The following is a 21680-nucleotide window of genomic DNA, read 5'->3' on the forward strand; positions in this document are numbered from 1 at the left end:
CTAGGAGGGACAGGGCTCCTAGCCTCCCTTCCCAACCTGAAGCCTCACCTCTATGTCCTCTGTTACCCAGAGCCTGGTTACCAAGGTGACACAACTTGGGGGCTCACCTGGAGAAATAGCCATGTTTACACAGGCTGCTTTCCTCCCAATCTGAGGGCCCCTCTTGCATTAGTCTGTCCAAGATGGTGGGGGATCTGGGCGATAGAGACTGAGAACCAGTCTCCAAAGTAAAAAAAAAGAAAAGAACATTGAAAAGAAAACATTTACAAGATTCCTTAAATATAGCACTAGATCAGCAAATGGAGTTCAAAAGAAAATTGGTCATAAATGCAATCCCTTTTCTGTTTTAGACGTACCCTACTTGATGTTAAAAGATGGCAGCCTGCTTCCAGCCTCAGACAAGAGGTCTGTCCAGCTTAGCATCTCAAGAAAAAAGATAGCAACTTCCCCTTCATGGAAGTTGTCTTAATCTCTTTTTCCACCCACTTCACATTACCCCCTTGACCCAGTCCACCCAGTGGTTTCCAGTTGCCTGACCTTAAGTTATATCATGATGCAGTTTGTTTGGTTTGGATTAAGGACTGGATAACTTTACTTAATAGAAAATTATTGGCATTAGAAGGCCATGGAAATATTTTTGGTTGGCATGCCTGCATATATTATGGAAAGGAGAAGATGGATGGATTTTTCTTACATCATTATATAAGAAGAAACTTGTTGAATACTTGGAAAAAATATAACAAATATGGGGATGAGAGAAAACCACTATGGATTGTACCAACAGAAGTTATAAAGTTGTTTTCAGATCCACAGGAAGATAAATGGCTATCATATAAACAACTGCTAAAAATTCAGGGAAGCAAGGTGGAACTGAAATCGGCGGAAGAATTGCAGGATAAATTTAACTGGTTTCAATTGTGACAAATTAAAAGCTTGGTGGAGCATGATATTAGAAATACAGGGATAAGACAAGATCAAACAGAATTGGAAAAAATGCTGATGGGCGAGGACAAAAAATTGATTTTGAAGATTTATAAGTTACTATTGAAATGGTCTACAGAAGATGAAGTAGTGAAACCTCAAATGATATAATGGGCAATAAATATGAATAAAGAAATACAAATGGAGACATGGGAACACCTATGGAAGAACTCTATGAAAATATTGACATGCTATAATATAAAAGAGAATTGTTTGAAAATGTTGTATAGGTGGTACATGACACCTAAGAAACTGGCAAAGATGAATAATCATGCATCAAACAGGTGTTGGAAGTGCAAAAAACATGAAGGTTCTTTCTACCATATGTGGTGGACTTGTGAGAAAGTGAAACAATTCTGGCAAATGATTCAACAAGAGATTTCAAAAATCTTGGGATACAATATCAAGAGAGCACCAGATGTCTTTTTGGTGGTATTACAAATGGAAAGTTTTCCGAAGCAAGATAGAACATTGGTGTGGTATTAGATTTCAGCTGCAAGGACATTATATGTGCAGATGTGGAAGCAAGATAAAATACCGAAGAAATGGGACTGGATCTTAAAAGTACTACACTGCAGTGCAATGGACAAACTTACTAGAATCTTAAAAGACTGTAATTCAGAAAAATTTTGAGATGATTGGGAGAAATTTCAAAAATATATCGAAAAACAACGGAAAGTGAAGAGACTTAGTGATTTTTGATAATATTAACTGAATCTTTATTGAGAAGATAAAGCTGCAAATATCAACTTTTAATATGTAATTTAGCAGAGGGTTAGATTATGAGATAAACAGAGGGTCAATTATAATAATAAGTATTACATAGTCTTGGTCTATCAAGTGTTAAGGTAAATGTAATTTTAGTGAAGATTTTATAACTATGAATTTTACCTTTATTTTCCTTTTAATTGTTTTGAACACCGGCAGAGGTCATGAAAAAGAGGAGGTGGGGGGAGGAGGAAATTTTGTAGTGTATTGGTTAATGTTTGAGGAATACTTTTCAATATATTGCAAAACAATAAAATTGGTTTAAACCCAGTCCACCCAGGTCACAGGTTCATCCTGGAAGCCCTGGAAGGCATTCAAGCAAATCTCCAAGAATCACCTGGTGACTTCCTAGCACCAAATTCCTTAGTTGATTTTCATATAAAGGCCATTAAAGGTAAAGGTAGTCCCCTGTGCAAGCACCAGTCATTTTCGACTCTGGGATGACATTGCTTTCGCAACGTTTTCACGGCAGACTATTTACGGGGTGGTTTGCCATTGCCTTCCCCAGTCATCTACATTTTCTCCCCAGCAAGCTGGGTGCTCATTTTACCGATCTCAGAAGGATGGATGGCTGAGTCAACCTGGAGCCGGCTACCTGAACCAGGTTTCACTCGGATTGATCTCAGGTTGTGAGCAGAGGGCTCCGACTGCAGTACAGCTTTACCACTTTGAGTCATGGGGCTCTTATAAAGGCCATTAGTATATGTATAGATGTAATATATAGGTGTAATCTAGCATTGAACTAGCTCCCTGCCACTTCCAGAGGGGGAAAACCCCCCACACTATTAAAAATCAGGGGGAGGGGTTCTTCACACGGGCATTAGATAGATTCAGAGGATAGAGGTCTATCAGTGGCTACTAGCCATGAGGACTGAGGGAACCTCCACATTCAGAGGCAGTCAACCTCTGAATCCCAGAGCCTCCATGCCCTGTTGTCAGCTTTCCAGAGGAACTGAGAAGCAGAAGACAACATTGGGTTTATATTCTGCCCTCCACTCAGAGTCTGAGCGGCTCACAATCTCCTTTATCTTCCTCCCCCACAACAAATACTCTATGAGGTAGGTGGGGCTGAGACAGCTCTCTCAGAAGCTGCCCTTTCAAGGACAAGCTCTGTGATAGCTATGGCTGACCCAACGCCATTCCAGCAGCTGCAAGTGGAGGAGTGGGAAATCAAACCCAGTTCTCCCAGATAAGAGTCCGAACACTTAGCACCACACTGAACTGGCTCTCTGGTCTGATCCAGCAGGACATGTTCTAAAAGAACTGCACATTCAACCTCCCATCCCCATGTTCACTGTAGAATTTGGATATTATTAGAAATATAACTGGCTACACGTTGGAGTTACAAAAAAAAATTGTATCCAATGTTTTCAGGAGATTAAAAAGAAAAGCAGAGAGGGAAGGAAACATGGTTTTCTCTGTCCCTTGCGGGCTGAACTTTGGAACAATAATGTCTTCTTCTTCTTCACACTTGGAGGACATGGAAACAGAACACAGACCCATGTTGCTTAGGCTGTGATATCAGAGCAAATGAACCAATAGAAAACAGACTGAGACAGATTTGCCTGGTCAGGAGCCCAGTGCCATCACAACAATAGAGGGAGATAGGATAATTCCTCTCATTAAGAAAAAACAACCTCTGCATAGCCAGCTAAAAAATATAACATGCTATTCACTTATGAACTAAATCACTACTCAACCATTCTGTGCTGTAACATAGAATCATAGTAATAGCTGACTGAAGTTCTACAGATTAAAGTAAAATAGAATGGTTTAAATACATTTGATTTGATTAAATTAACTTACATAGGCAACAATAGCAGACTGAATAGCTCTGACTAGCCTGATCTTATCAGAGCTTGGAAGCTAAGCAGGGTGGGCCACATAATTGGATAGGAGAACACCAAGAAAGACAGGAGTTGCTATGCAGAGGAAAGCAATGGCAAACCACCTCTGCTTGACTTGCCTTGAAAGCTCCATGGTCATGAGGTCATCGTGAGTTGATTGCAACCTGATGGCACATGATTATTATTATTACATCGGCAATTGGACTCAACCAACGTGTTTATTCAGGAGCAAGTCCTAGAATGAGGTTCATTCCCAAGTGTTCATAAGATTACAGCCTTAGGAAATGGTACATTTACACAGATTCATTTACACTGAACTAAAAATAGGCTACCATCAGACAATTTTATTTACTGATTTTTGTGAGTTGTAGGGGAAGGGATTGTTTAAACCCAGGGCTTTTTTTGAGTAGGAATGCACAGGAACGCAGTTCCAGCTGGCTTGGTGTCAGGGGGTGTGGGCTAATATGCAGATGATTTCCTGCTGTTTTTTTCTGCAAAAAAGCCCTTTGTGAAACAATGGTGATGTCAGGGTATGTTGCCTAATATGCCAATGAGTTCCTGCTGGTTTTTTTCTACAAAAAAAGCCATTTTAAACCTATATTATACTTAAATGTGCGTGTAGATTGGTAGATAGATAGGTAGTGCTTACATTTCTGTAGAAAATATTTTTAAACTCAACCAAAAACACATGACCCAGCCAATGTTAAGCACTACAGCACAATCCTAAATAGAGTTACACCCATCTTTGGTTTGGAAGGGTGTAACTCTGTTTGGGATTTAAGTCCCTACATTTGGAAGGGTGTTAACTCAGTTCACGATTGCACTACAAGTTTCTCTTACTGAAACAAATGAAAATAAAAAAGTCCTTCACTAAGGCTAGGTCATGTCTATTTTTTTTTTTTACGTTAGGAACAACTGGAATATTCCAAGAGTGATGTAAAACTTATTGTTTGTGTGTGTGTGTGTGTGGGGGGGTGCGTTTCTTCTATAGTTAAGCTTCCAACTCTGGGTTGGGAAATTCTTATATATTTGCGGGTGGAGCCTGCAAAAAGGTGGGGTTTGGTGTGGGAAGAGACCTCAGTAGGGTTTAATGCCAGAGAGCCCACCCTTCAAAGCAGCCATTTCCTCTCTGTAGTCCAGAGATCTCCAGGTCCCACCTGGAGGTTCGCAACTCTATTTATTCTTTTCAAGGGTTTTCATAAGTTGAACATTTGAGCTACATATCAAATTAATAAATTAATGCATATTGTTTTGGGGGGCTGTTGGAGAAAGAATAAGCTAGCAGCTGTGAAATGCATGATTAATGATGACTGTACGTAAACATTCTAAAATGTTTATAAAGGTAGTTAAAATAGACCGGGGGATGCATCAAACTTGTATATTTATGCCACCCCCACTCCCTTCCAGAACGACCATTGGTACTTACCATGAGAGGTCATTCTCCTCTGAGTACAGGAGGACATCTTGGGTACTTTCCACCATCTTGTCAGGGAGGCAGGAAATAGAATAATTCTTCTTCCTCTTCCTTGGCGTTGGAGCACCCAGATCTCCTCAGTTGGGATACTCCGATAAGCAGTCTCTAAACTATCAACCTTACTCACAATAAGGAAACAGTAATAACAGTCAGTTAATATGCAAAAAGCATAACATAAGGAACTGTAAAGAACTGTAGAGCAGCAGAAGAAAATGGAATAGATATAGCAGAATAGACCCTAGTATGAGCGATGCAACGTGGTGGAAAAGATGTCCTCCTGTACTCAGAGGAGAATGACTCCTCACGGTAAGTACCAATGGTCGTTCTCCCTCTGAGTTGGAGGCCATCTTGGGATCTCCTATAGCAGTAACTTAATGACTGGGTGGGGCATCGCTGTCTTCTAGGACCGCATGTTGTAAAACCTTTCTGCCAAATGCTGCTTCTGCTGAACTGTAGTTTAATTTGTAGTGGCGGACAAATGTTGAGATAGAGGACCATGTTGCGGCCCTGCACACCTCGTCTACCGAGGCATAATTGTTAAAGGCTGCGTTAGTTGCAGCACTTCCAGCTGAATGTGCTGTAATACCTCTGGGTACTTCTAATTTCATTGCTCTATAGGCTTCCGCAATACATTGTTTAATAGCAGAGCTGATGGCTGAAGTTGACATCTTTTGGCCCAATCTTAGTTGTGCAATGTTAATGAACATGGCATCCATTTTCCAGATTGGTTCAGTCCTGATTAAATATGCTTTTAGACAGCGTCTGACATCTAAGTTATGCCACATTCGCTCCCTAGGATGTTTAGAGTCTGGACAAAATGATGGCAAGTGAAGTTCTTGAGACTTGTGAAATTTTGACACAATCTTGGGTTGAAAAGTAGGATCTGTACGAAGAACTACTTTGTCTTTGTGAAAAATACAAAGTTCTTTCTTAACAGACATTCTTAGATCTGCACTGGAGAACAGATTAACTGTATAGAGAACAGACCAAAATGAGTAGCCATGTTAGTCGGTCTGTAGTAGAGATGCCAGGTCCAACTCTGGGGACCTTGGGGGTAGAGCCAGAAGCAAGGTTGTTACAAGCACAATTGAACTTGGAAGGGAGTTCTGGCCATCACATTTAAAGGGACCACGTTCTTTTTAAATGCCTTCTCTTCATTGGAAATACTGGAGGATAGGAGCACCTTCTTTTGGGGCTCATAGAATTGGACCCCCTGGTCCAATCTTTTTGAAACTTGGGGAAGTTTTGGAGGATTGGTACCAGATGCTATGCTGAAAATTTGGTGCCCTTGCCTAAAAACAACAGCCCACCCAAAGCCCCAAATACCCATACATTGGGGGGAGGGCCTCCAAACCAGGGGATCCCCTGCCTCGAACTGGGGATTGACAACTCTAGTAGCAAGAGAAAAGAGCAAGAATCCAGTTGCACCTTAAAAGACTAACAAAATATGTGGCAGGGTATGAGCTTTCATGAGTCCCTGCTCACTTTTTCAGATACAGTTAGAAACTATCTAGCTGTATCTGAAGACGTGAGCAGATACTCATGAAAGCTTGTACCCTGCCACATGGTTTATATAGACTCTGGCAGACAGTTTTTCTTTCTCTTCATGACAAGCCCCACCAGCAGACATTCTGTTTTCCACAAAAATAAAAAGCACCACAGTAATCTTTAACCTGACTTAATACTGGATATGATCAAGGTTAAACTGTGACCTTTAACTAACTGCTGCTGTTCATATTTGCAAAAGCAAGAATGTGATTTCACTCTTTGCCCCTGCAGTTTAATGCCTATTTTGTAGCTGACACTATCTACCAATTGAGTCTGTAGCATATGCTAGATCCAGGTGGGCAGCCATGTTGGTCTGAAGCAGTTGAACAAAACCGGAGTCAAGTTGCACCTTTAAGACCAACCAAGTTTCATTTAGAACGTAAGCTTTCGTGTGGTCTCTAAGCACACTTCATCAGACGAGGGGATCAGGTATTGTGGGCTGAAATACAAGCAGTTTGTTGATTAAGAGTGCAGACTGGTCACATGGTAAAACAGTGTGGCTTGGCCATTTGGTCTGGATAGCCATAAAAGGTAATAAAGTCCTCTACCAATTGGGGTTTCTGTAAATCTAGGTGAATCACAAAAGGACATGCATTTCCCAGTTGTAGTTCACCTAAATCCTGTTTACCATTTTAAGACTTTAATTGCAGATTTTAGGTTTTGCCATCATGCCTTGAAACAACTCTCTTTTGGGGGGGGAGTTGAGAGTTCCTTTTGCCATGCAATTTTGTAATGGTTTGGGTGATCTTCATAAGAAGCATCACACATTTTTTTTAATTTGGGGATTTATCTATTGCTCAGCCACTATTCTAAACATAGTTTCAGGTGGGTAGCTGTGTTCGTCTGAAGTAACAGAACAAAGTTTGAGCCCAGCGGCACCTTTAAGACCAACAAAGTTTAATTCTGGGTATAAGCTTTTGTGTGCACACACAGTTCTTCAGACACATTAAAACAGACTTACTTATTGGCAGGGGAGGGGGGGGTTAGTTGCCAGGAGTTAGTCAAGATGCATAAATAACTGGACAATAAGTATAGCTAAGATTGGAATAATGCAGTTGGTAAGATCTGTGAATAGCAGCAAATTAGCATACAGATAATAATAGTTAACAACAGATGTGAGAATATAAGCAAGATCTAAGTGGTTTTGCATGTGTAGTGACATAAGAACCCAATATCTCTGTTAAACTCTGGGGGTTCCACTGTCTTGAGTGTTGTAATAATTTATAATTCAGCAATCACCTGATCCAGAGCTTGCAATAAACTCAGATACCAACTTTGCTGTCACATATACCCAGACAACATAATCACTGGATCTAACAATGTTAGCTATACCATTTCCGGCTCATTTACTTGCTTGTATATACATTTAATGGCGTATACACTGTATATGCCGTTGAATGTCAACAAGGCCCTTCAGTTCTCTACATAGGGCAAACAGGTCAGACCTTACGCCAAAGAATAAATGGACACAAACCTGATATCAAGAATCACAAAACTGAGAAACTTGTAAGAGAAAATTTCAGCCTCCCAGGGCACTCAATGGGGGATCTCAAAGTAACTGTTTTATTGCAAAGGAATTTCAGAAACAGACTGGATTGGGAGTTTGCTGAATTGCAAGTTATTACAACAGTGATGACAATGAAACCCCCAGGGTTTAACATATATATTGGATTCTTATCTCACTACACATGCAAATACACTCAGTTCTCGCTTATACCCAGAATTAGGTGCCACTGGACTCAAACTGAGCTTTCACATCTGTTATTAACTTTTCTATTTATATGCCAGTTTGTTGCTAATCATAGTTCTTACCAACTGCGTTATGCCAATCTTAGCCATATTTATTGCTGTTACTTTTGCATCTTGACTCTAATTAGCCCTTCCTGGCAAGTATTCCACCACCTATATGTAATGTTGGAGGAAGTCTGTTTCAGTGTATCTGAAGCGATGTGCATCTACACATGTTAAATCTGTCTCACATATACCCAGAATTGAAATTGGTTGGTCCTGGAAGTGCCACTGGACTCATAGTTCTCACGTCTGTTTCTTGTACTTGTATGCTAATTTGCTGCCATTCACAGGTCCTACCAACTGCTTCAATCCCATCTCAGCTATACTTATCACCCAGTGATTCATGCATCTTGACCCTTAACTAGCCCTTCTGGGCAACTAGGCTTGATGAAGCTTGTTTTAATGCATCTAATGTACTTTGTTGGTCTAAAAAAGTGTCTCTGGGCTGAAACTTTGTTCTATCTTAAGTGTAGCTTGTGAGGGCTTGATTTGATTTTGTCTTCTTGTATCTCTCATAATGACTTTTAAATCTTCAATGCACATTCCCTAGTTCAGGGATCGGGAACCTCCATCCCGAGGGCCATATACGGCCCTTGAGGTCACTTGGTGTGGCCCTCGGGGATTGCTGGGCTGAACCGAGCCATGTGGCAGCCTCCCTGGGGCCTGGCTGGCCAGCGTGGATCATGGGCCCAGCTGTGCTGTGCAGCAGCCTCCCCAGGGCCAGGCAGGAATCACAGGGCCCAGATGTACTGTGCGGCAGCCTCCCTAGGGCCTGGCTGGCCAGCCAGAATTGCTGCAGGGTCTGGAAAAGTTACTGTCACAGTTCAGTTTGCACTTGATTATCCCAGGTGGTATGGCCTAATATGCTAATGTGTGTGACCTAATATGCTAATATTAGGGGATGTGGTATAATATGCTACTAAATTCCTGCTGGGATTTTTCTACAAAAAAGCCCTGGACCTATGCATTTGCCTAGGGCGGCAGGCTGTGTGTGTGTGTGTGTTCCAGATTAGGCTCTCCCCACATGACTCCAAACAGAAAAACAATTATTTGCATTAATTTTGCTGGCCTGAATCATTCTCCCTCAGCAGAGCACTGTTTTTTAAGTTGATGATTTTTATGGCCCGCAAATTATGTTATTAATATCCATATTGCCCTTGGCAGAAGAAAGGTTCTCCACCCCTGCCCTAGTTCAATTGTTTTACAAGAATATAAGTAGTCAATCAATACAAGGAGGTACACACTTGTATATTCCTGAGGAAGCCTAAACGCTCAATACAAAGCCAGGCACGCAACACTCCTCCAGAGTATTACACGAGGCGCATGCGCCTCTCCTACCTATTCCTCGCCATTCGAAATCGACGGCTTGGTGTCTTTTCCCGCCTTTCTTGCCCTTCGCGTCGGACCTTTTTATGACGCATGCGCAGTGCCTCCACCACTGTGAAGGAAGGGTGCGTCGTTTCAACGTCACGGAGAGTCCCGGATGTGTCAGGTCAGGGCGCTATGAGAAGACCACAAGGGGATGGCCGCGGCCACTGCATATCTCTATCAGGTGAGAAGGAAGGGCTGATGGATGTAGTCCGGCACTTCGCAGGGGTAAAGGGAGACACACATAACGCCAGCGGGCGAAAAGTTGCAAAATAATGAGCCAGAAGACCTGACGCAGAGAGAAGGGGCGGGGCAGAGGGAAGAAGCCTCGGGCCAGATATGCGCATGTGCATAGGGTCGGTTTCAGTGCTCAGAGCCAAAGCGCATGCGCCTTCATTCGACTGCTTTTTGAGACTGCGCAGGCGCCCCATATTGGAGGTGGTGTATAAGCGAGGGACAGGTGAAGTCCGGGGCACGCATGCGATGCAAAAAAGTTTTCTTGTACACTCACGGCTTGCGCCTGCGCCGAGGCAGTAATAACAGCCACATCCTGCAGCTTCCTGGCTTCTTTCTCAATCTCCCACCCCTTTCCTGTTGCGCCTGCGCATAATGTTGCTGCAGGGGCCTTGCGGAATAATGATCCTCTGCAGCTGCGCAAGGGGGAAAGAGCTTCGAAGAGGGAGACATGCTGCCAAATAGTGAGCTGTGAGTGCTGTGGTTGCTTTGCACAAGGGGACAGGAAGAGGAGGAGGGGACCAGGCATGGTGGTGGAGTAGGGGGGGGTCATTTAAAAAAAATACCTCCACACAGTACACCTGTCTGGGTACCTGGCTTACTCCTCCTATCCCGATAGAGAATAAAGTGGCAGAAGTTACTTATAGAGGCCAACAGGTAAGAATTCCCCCTCAACTCACACACACACACACACTTATTTCTTGGAAGGTAATGAAAGTGGGTGGGAGAAATAGGCCTATGTTCACTGTGGTAACAATGAAATTGTGTGTTGGTTGCCTCTAAACCTTAAAAGCATAACTGAGTCTTGACAGTCTAGTGGACAGAGGCTTGAGTTTGGGTCTGAGAGTCATGGTGTAAATAGGAAGATGGCTGGGCACCTCTTGGGCTAGACACATTGCTTTGGCCTCGTTTTTTTTTGTATACTTGTGTTTGTCATGATACACAACATAAGGATCAGGGGGCTTGTGAATGAATGGCTGTGCCTTGTGATGGGAGCTGAGGTGGACTAGGGTGTTTTAGAGTGTCCTTTAGCTCCTATGGTTCTAAAACTTTCTCCCTAACACAATTTATTATGCCAGTTGTGGAATCTGCATTCCTTTGAATCCATATTGGAGCATTTAAAGCAGTTGAGATAGGTTTGGTTAGGAATTTAGTTAGACTAGAAATAGAAACCCAGTTTCTTTCTCCTTGTCTTTTCCTTCAGTGTTTCTGTAAAGGTTGTGAAATGTAGAAATCATTCCCTGTGACGAGGGAATTGAATGGGTTGCGATAAGCCTAGTTGTGAGACAGAGAAGAAAAATTAAAGGAGTCTTATGCTACTGTTTCGCAGCCGTAGTCCATGTTGTTGAATATGTGGAGTGACAGTTCAGTATGTGATGGGGTTGTTGCATACGAAGGAGAGTTTTCCTCTCAAGTGTCGCATCACTGTCAGAGTACTACAGTGATGGGAAGAGAGATCCAGATGGGAATAGATGTACCTACTGAATCTCTGTTTTGCTGCACAACTGTTGAAGACATTGAAGTCTCTTCTCCTGCATGGAATCTGGTAATGGTAATATCTTCAAATCCAGGAGGATGTCACTGCTGTCACTGATGTAATTGTTAATATGCATTTCTAGCTTATGGTTTGGTAGTGTGTGTGCAGATTAACCATAGTGCTGAGCTGTAGGGTGCAAGGACTGGAGAATAACGGGGGTGGGGGATGGGAAATGGCTCTGAGAGTAAAAAGGCCGTATCATACTTTTTAACCCATCTCAGAGGCTCAGATGTACAATTTTAAATCAATAAATTACTGTTTAGAATCTAACACACTTAATAAAATGCTGTTTGAAAGGACATTGCTTACATATCCAAGACCAGTTGTCAGAACAAAATTATGTGGCACATCCAAAGTCTGTTGAGTCTTGAACTGTGGTATATATTGTGAGTGGGGGAGAGAACTTTTTGGAGAGTGAAACCTTTTGGTATACTTTTGCCATTAGTACTGTGGCAAGAGTGGTCATAACAGTGGTTTAGGGAACCCAGCTAGGCCAACAATGTTAATAAATATTTCAGTAAATATATGTATTGGAAGTTTTATTTATTTATTTGATTTGATTTATTTCGTGCCCTCCCCGCCGAAGCAGGCTCAGGGTGGTTCACAACATAAAATCCCACAAATAATTAAATTAATGTATTAAAATTACACATTCAGTAATAAAATAGATATGCAATGATTAAAACAGTTTAAACAGAATATTGAGTTGTTGCTATTCTGGTGGTGACAGCCATCTTCCACTTCTCTTGATGGGTAGGTGAGAAAATAGAAAGGAAGAACTGCAAGAATTGTGATGGTAATGAGAGGATGGTGGACTAGCATTATGTCATAGCACCCCTCAGTTGTTACACTGAGCTGTGAGGAAACTTCTGGCTGACTTTCCACAACAGCCAGTGCGTACTAGTAACAGCAAAGCACGGAAGGTGAAGATGGTAGTCACAGATTAAAAACAGGCTTCTCATTTAGTTATGTGTGGCAAGTGCCCAGTCGCAAAGTTTTCATGTCTTGTTTCCTAGATAAAAGCGTCATCTATCAAGCAACCAGGCTTGAGGGTGTGGAATTTTATTTTGGGGGAAATGGGGGGGGGTGTTTCAGGGAGGCTTTAACTTTGAGTTACAGATTGTATCGTCCCTAGGTTTTGGGGTGTTGAGATCAGTTGTTTGGATGATCCTAAGTGAAACACAGGAGAGGAAAGCCACTTGGTTTGGTGGGGATCTCTCACCTTGGCCAAAACCACTAAAAGAAAAGGATAGGGACAGAGCAAGTTTTGAGCTGTCTGAGATAAAAACAGTTTTTCCTTTAATGTGTGACAGTGAGCTTTAAAACAGACATATGTCTCTTCTGTCTCTTGGGCTGTACTATTGAAGATAGCAGATGAGAATTAAATATGAGGATCTTTAACATTTTAAATACTTACTGTGCTGTCAAGCAGCATGCTGGGAGAAAACCAGGGCTGCCAAGAGCCACTGTGGCCCCCCAGACAAAGTTTCACCTTCGCCCCTCGTGACTCTGACCCAAACCAAATATAACATAACAAATCACTTTGCATGGTGGTACTATGTATTTATAATAATAAAAAATTGGCCTGTCTATCTATCTGTTTTTTATTTATACCTCTTCTTTCTCCCCAGTGGGGATAGGGTTACCAGCTTTGGGTTGGGAACTACCTGGAGATTTTGGGGGTGGAGCCTGAGGAGGGCAGGATTTGGGGAGGGGAAGAATCTCAGCATAGTATCATGCCGTAGAGTCCACTATCCAAAGCAGCCAGGGGAGATATATGCTTGTGTGTGTACATGTGTGTGTGTTTGACATCTAGAGATGAATCGTAATAGCAGGAGATCTTGGCAACCCTAAATGAGACCTCAAAGCAACTTACATCATCCCTTCCCTCTGTAGGTTAGACGGAGAGTGTGAGACTGACCAAAAGTCACCCAGCAAGCTTCCATGGCAGAATAGGGATTTGAACCTGAATTTCCCAGAGCCTAGTCCACGGATGGCCAAACTTGCTTAACGTAAGAGCCAGATAGAATAAATGTCAGATGTTTGAGAGCCACAAGACATGAACATCAGATGTTTGAGAGCAGAAGGAAGGAAAATATATGGTGAGGGAGAGAGAGGTGGAAAGAAAGCAACTTTAACTTTACATGCATTCTCCAAGCCACCAGCTAGCTTCGCGTGGCAAAGTGATTTAAAGAGACAACTTTCTCCAAGCTGGCCAACAGGGCAGTGGGGGCTTTAAGAGCCACACAATATGTATGAAAGAGCCACATGTGGCTCCCGAGCCGCACTTTGGCCACCCCTCACCTAGTCCAACACTAACTACTATGCCATTCTGGCAGGCATAATTAGAGAATAAAGCTAGGAGACTCAAAATTGGCCACCAGCTGCAGGATGATTGTGGGAGTCCCAGAACCAAAGCATGGGAAAATCTGGGGAAATCCTGGCCCAGGTGAGACAAACTGCAACCACATCATGCTATTTACAGTGGAAGCCAAGAGTCTGTTTGTGGCAGAAGTAACTTAGAATGTAATGATGTATATTTGAAAACTGGCTAGCAACTCCAGATTGACGATAAAGTTGTAATGCCAGAAATGAAGGGAAGTGGAACACCCTGAACCAGGTTATCTTTACAATAAGCAACATGTAATAAGAGAACTTTTAAGTAACCTGTCATGTGTCTGTAATACTTAGATCCCCAATCTTCCATGGAAGGTTACAGGGTGACACACTCTCAGCCGACTTACCTCACAAGGTTATTGTGAAATGAAGAACAGGAAAACAATACAGCTTTCAGTCTCTATTAAGGAGAAAAACTGAGTATATATTTTGTAATTTTAATGACGTTACGAAGTGCTGTTAGATTTCTCAACAACACAATAACAACAACCCAGTGCCTGAACTGAGAGTTCTAACTTCTATATGTATAACTACTAAAACAGATTAATGTAGAAAAATGTGGTGGAGGAAGAGAGAAATGAATGAGAGAAGTGTGGAAAAGAGAGAGCGGCATTAAGGAAAAGAGAGTGAAAGGTTATCTTGCTACAACACCCTAACTCCTCCTTTGCAAGATTTGGCTGAGTTGGGTACATGGAAAGGAAGAGAGAAAGGCTAGACCAGAGGTTTTGAACTCATTTGTTACAAGGGCCAGATCTGATATAAATGTCACTTTTTTGGACTGGGCCATGTGTTTCATAAAATGTAATGCCAGGTACAGAAGGTATAACCTTATTAAGGACACAGACAAACCCAATTAATGATATATTTTTACTCAAAATACAAACATGCTTGAAATATTAAACCTTTCCTATAGTATTTCTTTTAAGTATCTCCCTGATGCCCACCCTCCCGTTTCCACCACCCATTACTCATTAGCACTGGATCGTATGCAAGGACATAATGCATAGCCTGTGTCATTTGGCAATAAAGGTAATGACAAGTTGCTCGCAGGCCAGATAAGAACCCTGTACAATCCTTACGTTTGATACCCCTGAGCTAGACTATTGGAGAAAATGACCTACAGGCTGGCAATTACTGTATCCACTATCAGCGTGCTGTCTTGTCTTGTTCCAGTGCTGGCTTGGTTGATAGACTTAGTCTTATCATTTAGGCAAGGTTGCTTCAGTCTTGGAAAAAGGCAAGTCTAGCTGATCGTAGAGTACCTTTTACTTTACTCAGACTTCCCAACCCTCCTAGAACTAGGGGGAAGTATATAGGGGGAATTTGAAATGGCTGGCGTTGTAATTCCATGCGAGGACGGGGGATATTGTTGTCAACGCAGCCCTCTTACAGTCTCAAAGCTACATAGGTTCCTTTTATAGTTCTCCCAGGTCTGAATTTCCGTGTGCAAGTTCCTAGATGGAAAGAGACTCAATTGTGCGTATGGGGGGGAGGGGGGGAGACAGAAAGAGATATGGTAGAAGTAACCTGGATATTGAGTTTTTGATCTCATTAGCTGCTTAATTGTTCACTCGTAATACTACCAATGAATTGTGTGCTGGGAGATGTGGTGTGAAATTGAGCAGCATGTGGCTCTCTGTGGAATTTTTATGCATTCTTGAGGTGGTTGGTGGAATTTTGACACGTTGAGCTTTCGTTTAAGGAATTTTTTTTAGCTGTTCTGAAAATATAAAGGTGACAAATGTTAAAGGGTAGAAAAAGCCGAGGCAGATTTAGAATACCTGAAGGAGGCTTATAACTCTGGGTTCTTCTATCCCAAGACTTTCCTCCTTGCGCTCCTCGGGAAAATCTTTTTTATCTTGAGTATCTCAGTTCTAGTGGAAGAACACTGTAGGGTTGGGGTTTCTTAAGCATTATGTCATGTTATCCTTCTGAATGTAAGGACATAAGAAGAGGCCCAGTAGTTCATCTAGTCCAGCATTTTGTTTCACAAGTTAGAAGGGCAAATAACTTACAGGTTGTTCTTTGTTAGTCTTGCACGAGAGCCCACTGGCTATTCTTCCTTTGCTCTTTATCTCCCATCCAGCATCTGTAGCCATGAAACAACACACTTTTTTTCCCTGCTGCACACTCTCGGCTCTTCTCTCTCCTGCATCTAGACTGAAGTAATGAGGTGCATGGTCAGGGACTTGAAATCCCATGTTTTCCTTGCAACTGTATAATTCCAGCTTCGGGCAGGCCTAACCTTTTGGCTGTTTATATAGCTCTGTTCCAGAGACATCATACAAAACTGTGCATATCACTGTTTGTGGAGGGGATGAGAAGCGTAGAAGAACACTGACAAAAGCAAGGGTCAGGTAAACGTCAACCTGTTTTGTCAAGACCTGTGTTCATAATAATAATTGGCGTTTACATCACTTCTTTAGAGTGTTCCAGGCACTTCATAACATGTGTAATCCTTAACCACACCCTAAGGCTTGCCTGTCTTATCATGTTCATATGATACACAGTCACAGACTTGGAGGATGTACTAAGGGCATGTAGTATAACGGAGGAAAACCTAAGCAGGGTTGAGCTTTATAAACACCTGAATGGGAGAGTGCCTGGGAGCCCAAGATAAGTTACTTGAAATGTATAGAAGCGAGGCAGTAAATGAATTGAATGCAAGCTGTTGCCCGCCTAGATGCAGCCTTGACAAACTTTCTTCAGCTTTAGGAGCCACCCCAAAAATGTTTGGAGCCAAACTTATTTTTCAATCTTCAATATTTTATATTGTAATGACTGTAGTAATTGCTGCCACAAAACCTACCCCTAAACTCTTCCACAGTTGCTTGTCATTATAAAAAAAGTTATAAGAAAAGTTTTGGAATGTATAAAGAAATAACATGGTTGCTCTGGGTGTCATCACAAAAAAAAAGCTAACATCTGTTCCTCACCTAAATAAGCTTTGTACTTCTGCTGAGAATTGCTTAAGATGAGTGACATGAAAATACTAGGTGTCACAATGAAACTTCTAGGCTCCATGGTACCCTGGTGTCTGGGATTTATCAAGCCCCACTCTAGATCATGACAGCAACTACAGGTACCTCTTCTGTACTAAGAAAAGCTCGTATTTCTTTGTGTTCCTTTTGAGAACACTGACGAGCTGTTGTGTCTGTCTTGATTTGTACTTGTTTCATCCTGGTGAGAAAGTTGTCTGCAAAGGCTGTATTCTTTGAGATCCTATTCTCCATTTGCTCTTTATTTAGATGCTTCTGAAATTAAAGATCTATCTTGATCTTAGTCTTAAGGCAGGGGTGTCAAACATGTGGCCCGGGGACTGAATTAGGCCCCCGGAAGAGCTCCTGTCAGCCCCCCCCCTCGAGCAGCTGGCTGTCATCTGCTTCCTTCTCCCTCTCTCTTGCTTCCTTCTGTATCACAGCTTGCTTTGCCAGGTTCTCTCCATCACACAGGAGAGCTACTGAGCAAAGCCTCTTTTCCTTCTGTTGGCTGGGGCTCCACCCCCTCCTGGTCCCCTGGGGAAGGAAGGAAGGAGCCAGAGCGTCCTTTGCCCAGTTCCCTGCATCCCATCAGAGAGATACAAAGAAAGGCATCTTGAAGGCCACTGAGTGCTAATCTTTTAAGCATGTTTTATGTTAAGTTTTAAAAAAAAATGTGTTTGTGTCCTTTATAAAGGTTATATCTCCGCTACTTGGCATTACATTTTATGACATACACATGGCCTGGCCCGACAAGGTCTCATTTATGTCTGATCCAGCCCTCATAACAAATGAGATCGACACCCCTGTCTTAAGGAGTGTGCAACAAGCTTGATTTCAGGCGTTTTCTAACTAGTGTGGGGAGAATCCAGCATGCACTACTTGATTGTTTGGATGTATATGGCTTGCCCTTTTCGAAGAACTTGAGCTAGTTGCTGCAACATTGCACAATATAAAATGAATTTTGTGTTCTGAAAGCTCGCTTTCTAAACAAGAGCCAATTCCCCCCAAGTGCTTTGCAGTGGCGCTACTTTAAACTGTCTTGCGTCTTCAAGTTGGCCCTCCCTGATCCCACTCCTTCTTGCTACAATATAGAAAGTGATAAAAGCCCACTTAGTTATCTCTTAATTGTGGTGATAATCCACAATGAGAACTGTGATAATATTTCTTCCCTGGGAAGCCAAAGTGGATAGTCCCCTGGTAAGTACCAGTTAGCAGTCAGCCGGAACAAATGCTATTTAATTTAGATTAATTTATTCAACTGTGAGGGCTTAAGCTCAGGTAATGGCACTTAAAATAAAACCCAGGCATAAAATAAAGTCACCTCTCATCTATCCTGCTGTAATTTCCTTGCTGTCCTTCCTTTCTAAAGTCGATTTAGAATTCCTCTCTTAAATTAATCTTTTTCTATTTAAAACATAACCCTGCAAATTAAACAATCCATATCAGCGATAAAAATTAAAACAATATGCAGTATCCAAATTAAAATAATCTCCAATGCTGTTTGTTTATTATTCCATTTAAACCCAGCCTTTCTTCCCACGATGTCCCAAAGCAGCTACCGTTGTTCTCTCCTCCATTTTATCCTTACAATGAGCTTGTGAGGTAGGTTAGGCTGAGAATGGGTGACTGGACCAAAGTCACCCAGCAAGTTTCCACAGCCAAGTGGAAATTCAAATCTGAGTCTCCCAAGATCCTAGTCCAGCACTCTAGCCCCTTTACCACATTGGCTTGGTATAATGAAAATAGCCACAAAGAAGACTCCACAAATAGTAATGCCCTCTTAAAGGCACTTCTCCGTTAAGACACTGAGCGACCTGTATTCTGTGCCCCCTTACAGAGCCCCAGATGCCTTAATGCACAAAAAGGACATCAGGAGAGCCCCTGCCTCACTTTGAATGCTGTTCCTCAGTAGGAAGCAGATACTGAAAATGATTGCAGAGGAGCAGCAGTGGATTGCAAGGTTGTGTGTGTGTGTGTGTGTATGTAGGGGTGGTACAGAAAGAAGGCATTGTTGTACTGAGCAGAACTCCCAACATTGGTGTGTACTGGAAGAAGAAGTCCTTTAGGTATGGGGGTTCCAGGTCATGAAGGGCTTTAAAAATAAGCCCCACTTTAAATCAGACCTGGAAATAAACGGCTAACAAATGCTTGAATTTCAAAATGGGATTTGTGTGCTCCTGGCAGCTAGCCTCCTAACAAGCCTTTCTGTTGCGTTTTCGTACAGACAAATGGATCTTGTCCATCTTCCAAGGAACTCGGGGTGGTATATTCTTGATTCTTCCTGCCTCCTCCATTTTATCCTTGCAACCACCCTGCGAGGTAGCTTATGCCAGCAACTTTATGACTGAGTGGGGATTTGAACCCAGGTTCATTCAGTCCTAGTCCGTGGGTATTCCGTGCACCCTCTTCCCATGTTTCTTCCTGTGCTTGAAAAAGCCTTTGCTGTTTCTCTCTGTCTGCTTCTACCTCCCCTTCATCCACATCCTTAGCGAAATCTTTTTTTAACAGCGTGAGCCTTTCTTAATTTGCCTCCTTCACTGCCACCTGAATCTCCTCCCCCAGTCCTCACCACGTTCTTATCTGTCTGTGATTTCTCCCTTCCACCTCTGCCTTGTCTAGCATAATAGATCATAAGCTCTTTTGTCAAGGGCTGTGTTCCATATACCATGGAGCAGCCTGACTCTGAATAAATGTGCAGTCGTAGTTATAACTTTCTCTGCATTCACCGCAGATAGACAAGCGGCAGCCTTGCACTGTTCATTTTGCAACGTGTTAAGAGCACACAAATGATCTTCTTCCACTGCTCCCCCCCCTTCCATTTCTTCCTTTACGTAAGCCTGAGGGCAGGACCCCTGTTTTGTCTTTGTTTGTATATAGCATCTGCCGCTGCAGTTGTATATCAGTTTTTAAGCTGCTCTGGAAGGCAAGTTGAGTCTGAAGAATGGGATAAAAATACAGTGGGAATGAATTGGCTAAATTCAGCAAAGCAGGTTTGTCCTGTGTTCAAAAGTATGTGAGGGCACAGGTTGAACCTGTGCAGTCCTACCAGTGCAGTCATCTTCAGGGCTGTACTTTGGGTACTTTTAGTATCAGAGGCTAGATGGGTGGTAGCCTGAGAAAGTGGCATCTGAGGCTAGATGGGTGGCAACCTGTCTTGGTCGCGGCATCACAATGATGGAATTCCCTTCCCAGGGAACTTCATCTATCCCCTTTGCTCATTGTCCTTCCCTAGCAGATAAAGACTTCTGTTTTGCTTGTTCCTTAACTCTGACCCTCCTCCCTGTTTATATGTTTGTGTTTCATCCTTTAATTTAATTGTTTTTGTAGTATTTACTTTAAAAAAAGTTTTTCATTGTTAACCACCCTGGGAACCTTAAGTTGGGTGGGAATCAGCATAAAAATGTTATAAAAAAAGACAAAAGGCTTCACACCGTAGTCTGAGCACTGGACAGGCAATGGGAAATTACTGGATTCAGGTCTGTAGCAGGGCAGCAGATTGTCATGGGTTAAGGGAGACTGGATCCTGGTAGGATTTATAAACTGGATGTGAAGGGACTTGTTGGAATTTTCAACTGAAGGTTTTTAATAGTCCTCAGGCTGCACAGCTGCCAACTTGCCAGTCACAGCCTGACAGTATCTATACCAGGGGTGGCCAAAGTGTGGCTCAGGAGCCACATGTGGCTCTTTCTCACATACTATGTGGATCTCGAAGCTCCCACTGCCTGGTCAGCGGACTTGAAGAAGGCATTTGTTTCTTTAAATCGCTTCCCCAAGTTAAGCTGGCCGGCTTGGAGAATGCATTTAAAGTTGAAGTTGCTTTCTTTTCACCTCCCCCCCCATCTATTTCCTTCCTTCATTCCTTCTTCTGTCATTCGTGTCTTGCAGCTCTCAAAACATCTGATGTTTATTCTGACGCTCTTGTGTTAAGCAAGTTTGGCCACCCCTGATCTATACCTTTAACCCTGCATGTATTTAAACTTGACTTGCAAGGAATATCAGCTTTCTATGGCTGTATTGCCAACCCCAGCCCTTATTCCTGGCAGAACAAAGAGCTGGATTGAGAATAACTTGATAGTTCACACCTTCTCAGTGCATACCAGCCTCACAATTCCTTAGGGTCCCCTGTCTTCCAGGAGCAGCACTTGTAGGCTGCAGAGGGAGGGGAGAGGCAGGAAGGTTCATTGGAATATCTAGACTGGATCCATCCCATAGTCAGTTTGCAGAGCAGCCAGTGAGAGAAAGAGTGCTTAACCCCCCTTCCCTTATTGGCTACTTTTGCAACTCTGCTCCACCTCTACTTCTGCATCTTTTTCTCGAGCTAGGATTCTGGGAATGGGTGTTAGCTGAAAACAGATTTCTGAATTTGGAAGTTCCCTTTGTTTGTTTAGCTAGCTTGCATTGCTAAATGAACAGCATGCACACAATGATCTTCTCTTTGATATAAAGGTCAGCAGTGACACTTACTGGAAGCATATTCAGATGAGGGAGTGAGGGGGGGCCCAGAGCCCCATTTTCTCCTCTCCAAGTGGCCTCCTGCCAAGGCCTGTTACTCCAGATGCTCCACACCCCTCTCTTTTGGGCTTGACAAGGGAGGCGCCACGTGGCGCAGCATCTCACAGGGCCAGACGATTGCTAACATACATTTGTTAAGTTTTGTTTAAAACGAGCAGACTGCAGCTTGGGTTCTTGAGTGCAGCAGTGCTTGTGGAATGAAGCTGTCTAATCTGCTGCAACTGCCCATGTGACCCCCCCCT

General features: G+C 42.7%; 1 protein-coding gene across 4 annotated transcripts in view; it reads left to right on the plus strand.

The window, feature by feature from the left end:
- Nucleotides 1–9854: 9854 nt before the first annotated feature.
- The window catches only part of SPOP (speckle type BTB/POZ protein), a 54238-nt gene continuing 42412 nt past the window's right edge, over nucleotides 9855–21680 (plus strand). Inside the window, exon 1 of one of the 4 annotated variants that reach the window (XM_060254594.1) lies at nucleotides 9855–9961. The gene's annotated coding sequence lies outside the window, so the exon portion shown is untranslated. Of the gene's footprint in view, nucleotides 9962–10228; nucleotides 10669–16215; nucleotides 16303–21680 lie in introns of those variants that run through there. The other 3 variants (XM_060254596.1, XM_060254595.1, XM_060254597.1) reach the window with 3 other exon arrangements.

Source organism: Heteronotia binoei, chromosome 15 (genome assembly GCF_032191835.1).
Source record: "Heteronotia binoei isolate CCM8104 ecotype False Entrance Well chromosome 15, APGP_CSIRO_Hbin_v1, whole genome shotgun sequence".
NCBI classification, from domain to species: Eukaryota; Metazoa; Chordata; class Lepidosauria; order Squamata; family Gekkonidae; genus Heteronotia; species Heteronotia binoei.